This window comes from Mus caroli, chromosome 14, assembly GCF_900094665.2.
Source record: "Mus caroli chromosome 14, CAROLI_EIJ_v1.1, whole genome shotgun sequence".
Classification (NCBI taxonomy): Eukaryota; Metazoa; Chordata; class Mammalia; order Rodentia; family Muridae; genus Mus; species Mus caroli.
This window is the reverse complement of record NC_034583.1, coordinates 108,474,672-108,488,194: the sequence shown is the minus strand read 5'-3', so window position 1 is coordinate 108,488,194 and position 13,523 is coordinate 108,474,672. Positions and strand designations below refer to the sequence as shown.

General features: G+C 41.1%; 1 protein-coding gene and 1 long non-coding RNA gene across 2 annotated transcripts in view; both read right to left on the bottom strand.

The window, feature by feature from the left end:
* The window catches only part of Hs6st3 (heparan sulfate 6-O-sulfotransferase 3), a 697,861-nt gene that overhangs the window by 546,353 nt on the left and 137,985 nt on the right, over positions 1-13,523 (bottom strand). The window lies entirely within an intron of this gene.
* LOC115029242 overlaps positions 370-13,523 on the bottom strand; it is a 14,475-nt gene continuing 1,321 nt past the window's right edge. Inside the window, exons 2-3 of the long non-coding RNA XR_003834813.1 lie at positions 10,283-10,426; positions 370-414 (exon numbers count right to left, since the gene is read on the bottom strand). This is a non-coding gene — a long non-coding RNA (uncharacterized LOC115029242). The remainder of the gene's footprint in view (positions 415-10,282; positions 10,427-13,523) is intronic.

Sequence of the window (13,523 nt, the reverse complement as noted above, 5' to 3'; positions counted from 1 at the left end):
CTTTCGTGTTTTTGTTCTTCCTCAAAACCAGCTCTATTTTGATTTGTTGGGTGTCTTCCTCCAGTCCTCCTCACCATATCTCTTTCCATTTCAGATTTATTTTGCTGGAGATCTTCAGACTATGGTTATTTCTTAGGTATTTCAAGCCCTTTATGATAAAATAAATGGCCTATATTTGTCAGGTTCAAAAATCACATTTCCCACTGGCTTTGGCTTTCAATAAGACAGTAATAGCTACTACAGAAAGCAAAAAGAATAAAAAGAACAAAGAACGAATATTACAACACTGTAACATCCTACCCATCTTGGTAGACATGACAGTCCTTTATGCATATGGTATGTTACATAGCTTCAAGGAAAACATGACATTTACCTGGATAAGATTCTTCTCTGGCTGCCCACACAGTTGTCTCACTGAGGGAGGAAGTTAAAACATATGCTGTTCTAATTTTTCTGTTGTTATTTTATTTCTTATTTTGTAGGAAAAAAAAAATAAAAATTTCTGTACCACAATTAGAGAAGACAGATTCTCTAAACAAAATGCAATGCTTTATCAAAGAAAAACAGATGTATTGATCAAGAAACAGATTCTCTTAAATTGGCATTTAAAATTAGTTGTTTAGTATACTCTCAATACCATGGAATCAAAGCTTTAATGCTTTCTTGTCTAGTATGCACAAAACGCACAGATCTCTTCTTTGGCTGACTCATGCCACAGTAGAAAAGATGGTCTTACACACCTAAGCACATCACTGTGGGAACAAATTTGCCATTTCCCTTCTAAACACTTCCTCTACAAGCCTCAGTTAAGACTGAAGACTTCATAAGAGTATCCATACAGTACTCTTTACTGACATATTCTTTAAAAGGTAACACATGTATGTATGTATGTATGTATGTATGTATGCATGTGAGTATGCATGTGGTGTGTGTGTGTGTGTGTGTGTGTGTGTGTGTGTACACACACACTCATTCCATAGCATGGATGCAGAAGACAAAGGATAGCTTGTGTGAGTTTGCTCATCCCCTCCACTGTGTGGATTCCACAGATACTACTCAAGCCATTAGGCTTGAAGGCAAGTGTCCATACCCAACAAGCCATCATGCTTCATCTTCAAGCACTGCCCAGAAATGATCATCTCTACAAACTTTCCTCCTGATTCTCTTCTGCTCACCAACAAGCATCCTTTACTGCAGGCTCCTTGGAAGTGCCATGCCCACTTCCTCTTTCTTCCCAACCAATTCTGACAACATCAGAGCACAGACTTCCTCACTGCCGCTCAGTATTTCCTGCCCATCTGTACTGAGTTCTACATGACCCCATGTAGGTCCTGTCATATCAAGGGTCTGTTCTCTCCCTTTGTTCCCTCCAGCAAGACTTGCTCATTCTCTCAGACTCACTGGAAACTCCAAACACAGCTCAGTTCTCAAAAGGAACACGAGATAATTTTTCTCAGAACCAGTTATGAGTGCTCATGGCCAGGAATACAGATTCAAGTTGCCCAAATACCATATTCCAACAAGAAGATGATTTCATTATGGTTTTATGATTATAGAACAAAGTAAGTTAAAAAATCAACACATTTTCAACTACACCAATGGGAATATGGAACTCTAGTTACAGCAAATTGGAGAAATCCCTGCTACAGGTTTCAGGTGCTATCTAAGGCCATTTTTGGAGTTGGGTTAGAGAAAGCCAGAGGTCTGTGAATGTACTACATATGGGTTTCATCTCACAGTCAGAAGGTTGTTCAATCAGACACAAGGGGAGGCAGTGAATGGCTCTTGAGGAGCCCATGATAATATGTCTTCCAATCTGCAACTGTATGAAGGGAATGAGGTTCTGAGCAAGTAAAGTCCTGAGGGAATGTGTATTGTTCAACACGAGCAGAACATGTCAAGGACCTGGGCCTCAGACTCATGGGAAGTTGGCAAGCACTTGCTAAGATCAAGCTCAGGTTGTTAATGAACAATAGACCAGTGTGTACAAAAACTCATAACTACAGCTTCCTCCCCCCAGATTTACAGCCTGAGACTGCTCATCTATGGATGCCTCTTACTGAGACTAGTTACCCCTTTCCCTGAGCAAGATGCTGATGTCCCAGGATGCTAAGGAAGTGGCGCCATTCCACCAGAGCATGCACAATGTGTCTGTCTGTCCTTCCTTCATTCCCTCACTACTCCAGTCAGGTCAAGTCTCAGCCACACTGGATGCAAGACTTCAATTTTCCATAATCATGAAGTTCTAGTCAATCAATCAATTGGCTTTGTAAATTTTTTTGGAGGATTCTACTCTTTGCTGCCATTACTGTAGATGATAGACAGACACGCTACAAACTGAGCTATATCTTCAAGCCCATAAACTTTTAGCACAATAAAAATTTTGAACACAGGCATAATTTTTTCATGGAATTTCACTTCTGTGGCCAACATTAAAGTGACAGAACTCACAAAATCAGAGGAAGAAAATCAGTACCTCTTCTGGATGCCACAGCCTACATTGAGGCACACAAATTGAGCCAACAGTTAATTTTGCCTCGAGAATATTTATGGCTTATTATATAAAAGAACAAAAATGGGTCCTGAAATGGTTCGGGCTTTTGTTTCCAGGTTGCATTCTGAAATTTCCTAAATTCAGAAAGCATCTTCTGCCAGCACTTGCCTGAGGTGTGTGGACATAGGACCACTGATTTTTCAGGTCTCCTCCCCAGCACTGGTGGGTCATGCCCACTCCATATTTCTTGATTCTTTGGCCTTCTACTTCCTTCTGAGGCTGCTTGGAGAATTGGTGTGATTTGGGGTCTAGAATTTAATAACTTTTTATTTTACTGTATCAATCACCTTTTTCTCAGTGTAAATATACAGTTCCTTGGGAAACACGGACGATACTTCATGGTTTCACAGAGCTTCGTACATGTGTTAGAGCGGAGAAAACGCAAGCTGTAGCCACAGATCAACAGCAGTGTATTGTCTTTGTATTCCCCCACATTAAACACGTCCTTTATATGTCTAATTTTTAATGAAGAAGAATATTCATGGCATCGGAGAGCATATGAAATCTCAAGTCTCAGGTACTACAAAGTTGTAATGGGGCACAGATGCAAGCCTATGTGTACGGGCATTTCCAATGTTTGCATTCACATCACAACCACGGGATTAAATGGCCGTGAAATATGGCTATGACCATCAAACCTGAGATAGCCCTTCAAAACCTGAGATAGCCCTTGCTTGACCCTTTATGCCAAAAGGTTGACAACCATACACATTATAAAGCTTGATGCAATGACTTCAGTTCTCCTGCATACGTCCTCTTCTCTATCCTTAGATGACTGAGCAGAGAGGCAGGACAGGGGGAATCAAAGTCTTATAATATTCAATATTGGAACTATCCGTGAAATAATCTAGTGCTATAAAATCAACAAGGGTTGGGAGTTAAAAAGGGAAGACTTGTCCCTATGTCATTGTACGCTAAAGAGTCTTTCTGACTGTGGAGTCAGTGTGCAGAGCACTCTGCTCTCTCTTTACCTAGATGGTCAGTATTGCAATTAATGTAAGAAGACATTACAGAGCTTTGCCCCCAGCAGTTTAAACCCATGTTGTGCAGAGGGGAGATGAATCATAGATAAGAAACAGTAAGCTTCCTGGCTAACTAATCATTTTAATGCACTTGTCTTTCACTGTAGAATAGGAATAAGGTTTTCTTTTTTTTTTTTTTCATTGTCTGAAAAGTTGAAATTTCCTTATGTACAATCCCTCCTGTAACCCTCAGATAAACTCAAGTTCAACCCATGAAGTCTCAGCACTGAGCTCCTTTGATCAAGCGATGGGAGATGCAAACCTGGAGACTTGACTGAGCCACCCGAGTGCTGCCTCTGTCTCACTGTGACATCTGTCCTCGTCTGGCCATCCTGGTGCCAGTGCATTAACTCAACCGGCTTCCTACCTGAGACCTCAGCTTAATTAGTACCATTTATCAAAATGACACCTGGTTTAGAGGCTAGATCAAATTGATTATTGTTGCTCTGCTGGTTCTCCACAAACGTTTAAGTCCCTAGTTTTAGAGGAAAAGATGGAAAACATTGATCCCAAAGTTACAAATACAGTCTGATGACTAGGGTTAGGGTTAGGTTAGGGTTAGGGTTAGGGTTAGGTTAAGGTTAGGGTTAGGGTTAAGTTAGGGTTAGGGTTAGGGTTAGCGTTAGGGTTAAGTTAGGGTTAGGGTTAAGTTAGGGTTAGGGTTAGGGTTAAGTTAGGGTTAGGGTTAGGGTTAGGGTTAGGGTTAGGGTTAAGTTAGGGTTAGGGTTAGGGTTAGGGTTAGGGTTAGGGTTAAGTTAGGGTTAAGTTAGGGTTAGGGTTAGGGTTAGGGTTAGGGTTAGGGTTAGGGTTAGGTTAGGGTTAGGGTTAGGGTTAGGGTTAGGGTTAGGTTAGGGTTAGGGTTAGGGTTAGGGTTAGGGTTAGGGTTAGGGTTAAGTTAGGGTTAGGGTTAGGGTTAGGGTTAGGGTTAAGTTAGGGTTAGGGTTAGGGTTAGGGNGTTAGGGTTAGGGTTAGGGTTAGGGTTAGGGTTAAGTTAGGGTTAGGGTTAGGGTTAGGGTTAGGGTTAAGTTAGGGTTAGGGTTAGGGTTAGGGTTAGGGTTAGGGTTAGGGTTAGGGTTAGGGTTAGGGTTAAGTTAGGGTTAGGGTTAGGGTTAGGGTTTGGGTTAAGTTAGGGTTAGGGTTAGGGTTAGGGTTAAGTTAGGGTTAGGGTTAGGGTTAGGGTTAGGTTTAGGGTTAGGGTTAGGGTTAGGGTTAGGGTTAGGGTTAGGGTTACACGTGTGCCTTTGAAAAGCCTCTGCTCCTGTGTGGTTGTGTGGGGCATATTCATTTCTAGAGAGTGGCCATAAATAGTCAATACCTTTGGTCAAGATAAAATGAATAGTAGCTGCTTTAACCATGAATTTCATGTCATAATGTTCTATCTTCTTTTTCAGTGTCAGGTTGCCCAAGGTAGCCTTGAAACATCTATGTAGCAAAGAATGACTGAGTACTTCTGGTATCCCTGCCTCCATCCACCTCCTGAGAGTTGGGCTTAGAGGCTTGTGCCAACAGGAAAGTTTTATGCTTTCAGGGGTTCTAACACAGTGTGCTAGGCTAACATTCTACCAACCAAACTATATCTTCAGCCCTGTATACTCTAAAGCATACTAGACACATAAAATCATCATGTAATATCAAAAAGGGGGCAATAGATTTTGTAGCTGTTAATCAGTCAATGTGAATTATTTCAAGACTAGATGCTCCTATAATTCTGCCTGCATATAAACTTAAAAACCTTGGTTTGAACATTGTTTACTGCTTTTATGTTCCATCAATGGGAATCATATCAAGATATCTATCTTCTATGGAAGACACCTCAAGGACACAGGCATGCCACTATATTTCTTTAATCAGCAAAGCGTTATACAAAAGCTGTAACTGTGAAGTGTGCTCTTCCATTTAAATCATATGTTAGGAGAGAGATCATAGAGTTTACATAGCAAAATTATAAACAACTACCTTTCAAACTTAACGACATTGTAATGGTTTTTATTTCTCCAAGTCCTGCAACCCTTCGAGGTATCTCCTCTTTAAAATATACTCAGATCCACTCATCACTTGGTTTCAAATGTTCTGAGCTATTTAAATTACGGCACCAAATCTGTTTCTAAGAGGGTCAGATCCTCTTGGCAATCAATCATCTCGCGCCGGGCTGACACGTCTCCTTGTTTCTTCTCTTCGGCTTGATTATTTTCGTTTTCACTGAACAGTGCAGGAAACCAAAGACCCAACACAAAGCACTTAAAGATCAGCTCCTCATTGGCTAAACGTCCAGCACTAACTTCAAACTCTCCGCGAATGACTGTAAGCCTAGCAGCTCGATACACACTTAAGTTTCTTTGTTTTCCACCCCACCGATGTTCCTGTTTTTGATATGTTCTCGAACTTTATGACATCTAATTATCGTCGATTTTAGTTGTAGGCAGAGAAAAAATATGGGTTTGGAAACTGAAACATCTGGGTATGAAGAATTGTCAGGTAGTCAAATAGATCCATCACAGTAAGATAAAGAGGAAAACAATAATCAGGTCACTTCCTAAAAAGGAAAGCAACATCTTTAAAGGGCTATGGCTGTGGTAGCCTGTTGCAAGGAGAGATGGATGGATGATAAATTTAAGATATATGGCTTTGTCTTTTCCAGCACTGCCTCCTCCACTGAAAATGAAAGAGACTCGGTCAACATGGCTGTCAAAACAATCGTTATCATTGCACTGAGAAAAACATTAGCAGGCAAAGTGTCTTGCCCCAAGAAAACTCTACCACCCTGTTCAAAACCATAGCCTTTAGGATATTAAATATATTATTTCCTTCCTTTGTAGTTATAAACACGTAAGTTGGTCCAAACTACTTAATGGTGGCTCTACTTTGCCTGGCATTGGAAATTCTTTTATTATTATTTTTTTTATTAGATATTTTCTTCATTTACATTTCAAATGCTATCCTGAAAGTCCCCTATACCCTCCCCCTGCCCTGCTCCCCAACCCACCCACTCCTGATTCCTGGCCCTGGTGTTGCCCTGTACTGGGGCATATAAAGTTTGCAAGACCAAGGGGCCTCTCTTCCCAATGATGGCTGACAACGACATCTTTTGGTACATATGCAACTAGAGACACGAGCTCAGGGGGTACTGGTTAGTTCATATTGCTGTTCCTCCTATAGGGTTACAGACCCCTTCAGCTCCTTGAGTACTTTCTCTAGCTCCTCCATTGGGGGCCCTGTGTTCCATCCAATAGCTGACTGTGAGCATCCACTTCTGTATTTGCCAGGCACTGCAATAGCCGCACAAGAGACAGCTATATCAGGGACATGTCAGCAAAATCTTGCTGGCATAGGCAATTGTGTTTGTGTTTGGTGGCTGAATATGGGATGGATCCCTGAGTAGGGTAGTCTCTGGATGGTCCATCCTTCTGGCTCAGCTCCAAACTCTGTCATTATAACTCCTTCTATGTGTATTTTGTTCCCCATTCTAAGGAGGGATGAAGTATCCACACTTTGGTCTTTGTTCTTCTTGAGTTTCATGTGTTTTGCAAATTGTATCTTGGGTATTCTAAGTTTCTGGACTAATATCCACTCATCAGTGAGTTCATATCACGTGTGTTCTTTTGTGATTGGGTTACCTCACTCAGGATGATATCCTCTAGATCCATCCATTTGCCTAAGAATTTCATGAATTCATTGTTTTTAATAGCTGAATAGTACTCCATTGTGTAAATGTACCACATTTTCTGTATCCATTCCTCTGTTGAGGGACATCTGAGGTCTTTCCAGCTTCTGGCTATTTATAAATAAGGTTGCTATGAACATAGTGGAGCCTGTGTTCTTATTACCAGTTGGAACATCTTCTGGGTGTATGCTCAGGAGAGGTATTGCTGAATCCTCTGGTAGTACTATGTCCAATATTCTGAGGAACTGCCAGACTGATTTCCAGAGTGGTTGTACCAGCTTGCAATCCCACCAGCAATGGAGTAAATTCTTTGGTAGTTCAACTGAAAGGCTCCAGGAAAATATACCCACAGTCATTTGTTGCGCCCTCTAGTGTGGGTGGCATGTAACAACAGTGTTAGCATTTGTGAGTACTTCCCTCAGATCATTTCATTTGCGCATTTACTTTTAAATGATTCTGAATATAGTCATACCTGTCAGGTGCAACCAATTAAGTTGACTGTCTGCAAAGAATGCCTGTGATCAAAATTCACATTTTAAGCTCCCAAAATACTTATGATGCTTGGCTGAAATATTTTATTCTTAGTGACGACGTCGATTGCTAACTTACAAGCTAATATACTGCTGTGCATAAACCATGCATTCAACTTCAGAATAATTCAATTACCCTTTGGAAAATTTAAATGAACTCCCAGTAACCATGCAAACACGTTCCACTTAAACAAACATAAAAGTCGGGCCACATTATTTAAGAATGGCCTAAAACAAATCTAAGTAAGAGAACAAGAGAGGATGGGCCAGGAATTCATTTTTAGAGTAAAGATACTAATCAGGAGGAATCTGTGCAAAAGAGCTCTTTTCCTGGACATGGTGAGACAATTAGAGGAGCCACACCCTTAGGCCAAACACTACCTTTCTCTGATAATATAATTATATTATATTATATTATATTATATTATATTATATTATATATCAGATATACATACTATATTTCATTTCTCTGATAATATATTACATGTATTATATATCATAATATAAAATAGATTATAAAAACCACCACTTCTAGTCTGTCTAGAAAAAAAAAAAGACCACAATGAAGCCTGGGTAAGTTAGTTCTGGTAACTTTAAAGATGCAATGAACACTTCATCTCTATGTCCTGGAATTAAATTCAGTGTTGACTTCCAGGTTTTACTTTCTCCTGTCCAAACTATCAGTGTTAACAGTGATGGGGCCCTGGAGCCTCGTTTGCAATCATTAGCCTTAAGAACCGCAGGATAACTGAAGGCACCGTGGAGGCTAATATCCTGACATAGACATTAGAACATCTTGAAAACCCACAGGTGACATGTAAAGGAATTATGAGAGCCACTAGGACAGACAGCTCGCTGCCAGAGCACTGAGACGTGTTCCGGCATGTTCCGTTAATTTAGACTGTGTGAAAAGAGGGGAGGGGAGGGGATCAGAAGGGAATGAAGGAAACTAGAATACGTCATTCAAAACTATGTTTAAAAAAAAACTAGCTAGTTCTGAGATAAATTGCTCATGGGTATAAAGAGAGGATTGATCTGAGCCCCCCAAAATATAAATTCAAGGACACCATTTGACCTCTAGTGTAGCAATCATCAAACGAGTTTTATGGTTATTATCAAATCTGTGGTGTAGAGGTTATTATAGAATCTAAGCAACCTTGTTTGCTTCGCTCCCTGTCCCTCAAGTTAGAGACTTAAAAAAAAAATTAAGAAAGGAAAAATTAAACATTTTCCTACATCCATTCCAGACAGAATATGTGAGGGCTTCTTTTGTGTTGCCACAAAGCATAGGAATTCTACTCTGAAAGCCACCTCTCTGGGCCAGTCATGAAGGTCTATAGAGAGATGATTCTTGGGTTCAGGCTTACACGTTGGCACCAAAAATGTTCTGGTAAGTGTTGATCGGCCTGCCTGTAATTCCACATACTTAAGCAACTGAGGCAGGAAGACCACAAGTTTGAGGCCATGCAGGTCATGGGGCCTTGAGTAAGCTCAAGGACAATCAGTCTCAAAATTAATACAGAGATGAGGACCAAAATACATAACATTCAACTTTACAATTTAAAGGCACGCGCGCGCACACACACACACACACACACACACACACACACACACACACGCAAAGGCTACAGCAGCTCCTAATCAGACATTCTTCGCCAAGTTCATCTGTAAAATAGTTGACTGAAATACACACACGAACTACATGGAGAGTCATACCCCCTCAACATAAAATAACTGTATCGTTAATCTATATGGGTAATGCATGCTTCCATGTAAATGAAAAAAAAAAGTCTCAAAGGAAAGGGATTAAAATGCAAGAAATTAATGTAAAGGTCTCAAGTTTTGAGTGTTAATTATTCATCTAAAATTCGCTAACACAATAATTCTCTATAAATAAGTTCATTTTGATTATTCCATACTGATTCAGACGTTGGGGCAATTACTACTTATTAGATCTGAATAATGTGTTACTATTTAAAGAACAGGGTTCTCAGAGACAGTCCTCAAAGAAGGCGGTGAAAAGAGCCAAGTTCATTTACCTATTCTTATTGCAGGGGCAATTTTTTTCTTTTTCTTTTCTTTCTTTCTTTCTTTTTTTTTTTTTTTTTTTTTTTTTTTTTTTTTTTTTTTGTCAAGATGTATGCACATGGATGCTTCTCTGCATTATGTCTGCACATCAGAAGAATGCACTGGATCCCATGGTACCACAGTTACAGACAGCTGTGAACTGCCAGGGGGTGCTGAGAATTGAACTCAGGACCTCTGGAAGAGAAGCCAGTGCTCTTAAGCACTGATAAGAACCCTCTAGACAAAGGTGGGCAATTTTCATTAAGGAGAGATAGGCACTGCTGTTAACTTTAAAAACCTTGGTACCCCTTAGTTAGATACTGACCTTGTACCAGTAATTTTCCCTCCTTCTTTGAGCTTCACTACATCCTTTAATTTCCTGTAGTATTAATCTTCAGACTCAGGGAAATAAAGTTTATTTTGTATCACAAAACATGCTGCTCATCACCTTTCAACAGACGTCCGTAGCATGTGCTGAGGCTGGGGGAATCATTGAAGTCCATTTCAAGGCCTTTATCTGCTCTTTGTCTTCTGTGGTTTGTGCCTCGTTAGGAAAGGAAATCAATTTCTTCTCTGTTACTTCATAAAGTGGCTGGGAAGGGAATCGTATTTACCTCAGATTGTTTTCTGAAGGTTTAAATAAGAAATTTGATTAATGTTTTACAGTCTCCTGGGGGGGGGGGAGATAATCTTGTTTTTAACAAACCTTTCTCTCACTGCATGATCTGCATTTCAGAATATTAACAATGTTTAAGTCTACATTCAGAGTATTAACAATATGTAAGTCTACATTCACAATATTAATAATGTTTAACTCTACATTCTATTATTTATAACTCTTCCATCAAAAATCTAACATAAATTTGCAACAATAATTCAGCATCGAAAAAGAAAATTGATGTTAAAACTAAAGTTGGTTGGGCTTTTTTACCCTTTCGAAAGGGAAAATACAGTAACGTTTTTGATCATCTCTTTTAAGGGACAAGCTAACTCAACAACGCACCTTAGCCATGCATCCCAGGATGCATCATCTCCCATGCCATTCACATCTTACAGCTTACTGGTTTACCCTTCAACCACTGTTTGGAAGGCACATGATGAAGAGCATCTTCTCTTCAACACAGTTCTTTGGACTCACATCTTACCCCGCAAACTTCTTCAGACCACAGAACTACCCAGTGCTTGCATCATGCCTCTCTCTGTCCAAGTCTATCAAGCCCTCCCGCCTCCTCTCTCATCAAAATTCAAACAGCATTCACTCAACACGTAATGATTATCAGTTATCAGGAGAATTGTTCTTATTTCCTAGAAGAGCAAACTGTTTAAAAACCAGAATCCATAGCTAGAGCTCTGCAGATAGATAGAACAGGCCACAAGCAAGGAAACCAAAGTGTGAGAGCTCATTTGTGGGAATAGGAAGATCACAAAACCATCTTCCAGGATGGACGCTGCACTTTGCCCTCACAAATAATCTTAGGGAGAAAACTCAAGCCACTTAAAAAACGTCGGACAGATTGATAATTTAGATAATTAGCAAGTTAAGAGAGAATTGTCTATAATTATTTCCCCCAAAAAATTCTTCCCAACTTTTACTATTCCTAATCAATCAATAAGTAGGAGCAGGCCAAACTACTTTCCCCTTCCAGAGTGGCAGTGGCACCTATCCCTTCTATAAAATGAACATCCTTATTTTGCTTTGTTTCTATGGTATGGGGAGGGCTGGAGGACTGGTGAGACATGGGGAAGCTAGATTCCTTCTTTATTAGTTTGTATCTTCTAATTCATTTCATATGAGTTCAATCAGGAAGGAGCACAGAAGGAAATAGAAGAGAAGCTGAGTGACAGAGGGATCAGATACAGGGATTGCTTACAAAGACAAAGCAGGAAAATAGGAAAGCTTAGAGGTGGTACAATGTCCTAAGACCAGGCACCCTGGGACCATCACTAACACAGGGGGAAATAGCAGTTACACAGCCCAGAAGCCACAGAGGGTAGCCTGACAGCCTTAAACCAAGGGGTCCAGCCAGCCCTTGGCACTCTGGTCCCCCTCCCTATATTACCTGTTCTTGCTTCCCACTGGCCAAACTCAACCAGAAGCCAGAAGCCTTGAATGACTTGATATAGACTACAGAGGTCAGACTTCCAAACGTTATCATCTGTGGCACTTCTGAAGTCACACACTGATGCCCTCAGTGACTAAAGTGATAGCATTTAGAGATGTGATATTCAGGAAGTGTCTTGGTTAGGGTTTCTATTGCTGAGACAAAACACCATGACCAAGCCGGGCGTGGTGGCACACGCCTTTAATCCCAGCACTCGGGAGGCAGAGGCAGGNNGATTTCTGAGTTCAAGGCCAGCCTGGTCTACAGAGTGAGTTCCAGGACAGCCAGGGCTACACAGAGAAACCCTGTCTCAAAAAAACAAAACAAAACAAAAAAAAAACCCACCATGACCAAGAATCAAGTTTCGGGGAAATGGTTTATTTGGCTCACAGTTCTATATGTCTGTTCATGATCAAAGGAAACCAGGATAGAAACTCAAACAGGGCAGGAACCTGGGGGCCGGAGCTAATGCGGAGGCCATGGAGGGGTGTTGCATCCTGGCTTGCTCCCCTGGCCTGCTCATTCTGCTTTCTTATAGAACCCAGGACCACCAGCCCTCACTGGGATAAGCACTAACCATCAACCACTGATTAAGAAAATGTCCTCTGGCTGAATCTTATGGAGGCATTTTTTTCAATTGAGCTATCCCTTTCAGATAACTCTAGCTTGAGTCAAGTTGACATAAGACAATCTACAGGAGGCAATAAGTATGATGAGGTCCGATATGGAAAGAGTGGGTCTCCATGAGGAAATTGTAGTCACGTGAAAGGAGACTTTAGAATCTCTTTCATCCACAATTATCTACCATGATAAGGCCGTATGGGCACTCAACCGGACAGTGCCAGTTTCTAACGTCTATAGATCAGGAAGAGAACTCTATGAATCAACCCCTGTTAGACTTGATCTTAGATTTTTGTATCAGACAGAAACCAGGACTCTGAGAAAACACATTTGTGCTGGTGACGACGCCTCCAGCTTATTTTGATTGATACGGCAGCAGAGGCAAAGAAGGCAGAGGCAGGCAGCAAGTTCCCTCAGAAAGGCACACATACAGAATTGGACACTCAGATATCCACTTACACCCTACCAATAGCATGCTTCTAAGTAAAGGCTGACTGGTTTGTAATTGCATGCTACTGTTAAATACTTTGTTACCAACTCTGCTTTAGTCTCCTGAGGATAGATGGCCTGTGGGATTGTGTTTGTGTATTAGGGGAAGGTGGGATGTGCACTAGGGGAAGGTAGGTGTGTTTTAGGGGAAGGTGGGGTGTGCACTAGGGGAAGGTGGGTGTGTATTAGGGGAAGGTGGGGTGTGTATTAGGGGAAGGTGGGGTGTGTATTAGGGGAAGGTGGGATGTGCACTAGGGGAAGGTGGGTGTGTATTAGGGAGAGGTGGGATGTGCACTAGGGGAAGGTGGGTGTGTATTAGGGGAAGGTAGGTGTGTTTTAGGGGAAGGTGGGGTGTGCACTAGGGGAAGGTGGGTATGTATTAGGGGAAGGTGGGGTGTGTATTAGGGGAAGGTGGGGTGTGCACTAGGGGAAGGTGGGTGTGTATTAGGGAGAGGTGGGATGTACATTAGGGGAAGG